General features: G+C 39.7%; 1 pseudogene; it reads right to left on the bottom strand.

Moving 5' to 3' along the window:
* Nucleotides 1-1,443: 1,443 nt before the first annotated feature.
* The window catches only part of LOC112397458 (putative transporter SVOPL), a 55,396-nt pseudogene continuing 53,830 nt past the window's right edge, over nucleotides 1,444-3,009 (bottom strand).

The following is a 3,009-nucleotide window of genomic DNA, read 5'->3' as shown; positions in this document are numbered from 1 at the left end:
TTTGGATTCCTTCTATTTATTTTTCTTCTCTGATTGCTAAAACTTCCAAAACTATGTTGAATAATAGTGGTGAGGGTGGGCAACCTTGTCTTGTTCCTGATCTTAGTGGAAATGGTTTCAGTTTTTCACCATTGAGAACGATGATGGCTCTGAGTTTGTCATATATGGGCTTTATTATGTTGAGATAAGTTCTGTCTATGCCTACTTTCTGGAGAGTTTTTATCATAAATGGGTGTTGAATTTTGTCAAAAGCCTTTTCTGCGTCTATTGAGATGATCATATGGTTTTTCTCCCTCAATTTGTTAATATGGTGTATCACATTGATTGATTTGCGTATATTGAAGAATCCTTGCGTTCCTGGGATAAACCCCACTTGATTATGTTGTATGATCCTTTTAATGTGCTGTTGGATTCTGTTTGCTAGTATTTTGTTGAGGATTTTTGCATCTATGTTCATCAGTGATATTGGCCTGTAGTTTTTTTTGTGACACCTTTGTCTGGTTTTGGTATCAGGGTGATGGTGGCCTCATAGAATGAGTTTGGGAGTGTTCCTTCCTCTGCGATTTTTTCGAAGAGTTTGAGAAGCATGAGTGTCAGCTCTTCTTGAAATGCTTGATAGAATTCACCTGTGAAGCCATCTGGTCCTGGGCTTTTGTTTGTTGGAAGATTTTTAATCACAGTTTCACTTTCAGTGCTTGTGATTGGTCTGTTTATATTTTCTATTTCTTCCTGGTTCAGTCTTGGAAGGTTCTGCTTTTCTAAGAATATGTCCATTTCTTCCAGGTTGGATGACTTCTATTTGTCTTGAAACGCTTAATGATACCACCTCAAATTCAAGTCTTAGATACAAAATTTCAGTCCAATTTTTGCTATAAACTTCATGGGAGAATATCAAGTATATGTTTTGTCTGATATTTATTACATATTCATATATACCTGAACAGACTTGATGCCAAGGAAGAAAGCCACCTTCCCCCTACCCATCTCTCCTAGATACACTTTGCCAACTTTAATGAATATTTTATAAAAGTCCTCTATTGATCTCCTCCCTGAGACAATATATACAGCTAACCTACTGCATTCTCATGTGTCTTATTTTTCAAAAATACATACTCAATATTTCTTAACTACCAAGTAGTATACTGAAATTAAACCGGGTGTTTTTTTTTTTTAATACATTTTACTTATTTATTTTTGGCTGCGTTGGGTCTTCATTGCTGTGCACGGGCTTTCTCTAGCTGCGGCGAGCGGGGGCTACTCTTCGTTGCAGTGCATGGGCTTCTCATTGCAGTGACTTCTCTTGTTGTGGAGCACGGGCTGTAGGTGCACAGGCTTCAGTAGTTGTGGCTCACGGGCTCTAGAGCGCAGGCTCAGTAGTTGTGGTGCAGGGGCTTAGTTGCTCCACAGCATGTGGGATCTTCCCGGACCAGGGCTTGAACCCGTGTCCCCTGCATTGGCAGGCGGATTCTTACCACTGTTCCACCAGGGAAGGCCCAAGCCAGGTGTATTTTAAATGTGCCACAGCTCTTTGTGAAGATAAAAATATATTTTTCTTCTTTGGTAGACATAGTTTTGCAGGTCTTTATTAAGTTGCTGGAAAATGAGTAATTTATTAGATAATACATTTAATTTTTTATAAAGTCTTCTCCATATTCAACTATCTGGCACTAAAAACTAGTAATAGAAGGTTCTTTAATAAGCTTATAAGGAATTAAGGGTCTAACATTTACCTTTGTGTACCTGACAGTGCAATAGTACCTTTATAATTCAGTTATTCTAGTGCAATACAGACATCATTCAGGAAAAAACGTCACATTATAAATACTTCTTTCAAGAGTTTTTTGATTACTTACCAGGTTCATCAAAATAAGAGCTTTTTAGAGTCATTCTAAAGTGGAATTACTACTATTAAACTATTGACCAGGTTGGTTCATCCAAATTATTAGGGATGCTGTCTGTGCTGTAGAAAGTTAAATTTTTTGGCATGTTTTAAATATTTCTAGGAGTTTTATTGTATCAGTCACCAGATAGTTTCATATGTTAAGTGCTCACAACACTGCGATACACACAGACACGTTTTAAGATTTGCCCAAAGACATATAGCCATTGTGTGGCAGAGCCATCAAGGGCTACATGCCCATACAACTGTATTTATTGTATCCGCATTTTAAAGTGGTAGGGACTGATTAATGTCTTGTAAACATACATGCAAAATAATTTCACTACACTCCTAAAACCAAGTCCCAGTCAACAAAAGAGGGAATGGTCATCGTAAGTGGATAGGGCTTGAATTGGAAATCCATAAAGCACGTGAGATGAGCCAGGTTTCATTTTATATGTATTGTTACTACTTTAAAAAAGCCACCATCACAGAAAATTAGCATAAGATTTAGCATCACTTAACTTTGCAGTCTAATTTAAATTCCAGTCCGACAGTATGTTCCTTTATTCGAGTTACACAACTCTCCTTTTGCCTTAGTTACCTCATCTGTTTGAAGCATGTGACAATCCTTTAGGATTAAAAGGAATCATTTGAATCACCTAATTCAATCCCTGGCTTCAGGTATGCAATGAATGGGTCACCTTTCCAAGTAAGGAATCTAAACAAAGCCCTAAATTTATAATTACATAGCAGGTTATCTAATCTGTGATTAAAATGAGTATTACCTTAAAGATTAAAAGTTAGGGGGAAGGGCTTCCCTGGTGGCGCAGTGGTTGAGTCCGCCTGCTGATGCAGGGGACGCGGGTACGTGCCCCGGTCCGGGAGGATCCCGCATGCCACGGAGTGGCTGGGCCCGTGAGCCATGGCCGCTGAGCCTGCGCGTCCGGAGCCTGTGCTCTGCGGCGGGAGAGGCCACGGCAGTGAGAGGCCCGTGTACCGCAAAAAAAAAAGTTGGGAAAATGGAATAACACATTTTGGATCTAGGGCAAGCAAAAAACATTAAGACTGGTGTAAATCAGGGTTTTTTTTAGTTTTGCTCCCCCCCCCCCCCCCCCCCCCGCCCCCCC

The sequence above is a fragment of the Neophocaena asiaeorientalis genome, unplaced genomic scaffold, assembly GCF_003031525.2.
Source record: "Neophocaena asiaeorientalis asiaeorientalis breed wild unplaced genomic scaffold, Neophocaena_asiaeorientalis_V1.1 scaffold692, whole genome shotgun sequence".
NCBI classification, from domain to species: domain Eukaryota; kingdom Metazoa; phylum Chordata; class Mammalia; order Artiodactyla; family Phocoenidae; genus Neophocaena; species Neophocaena asiaeorientalis.
Note: the sequence above shows the minus strand (reverse complement) of the source record. Positions and strands in the feature narration are given on the sequence as shown.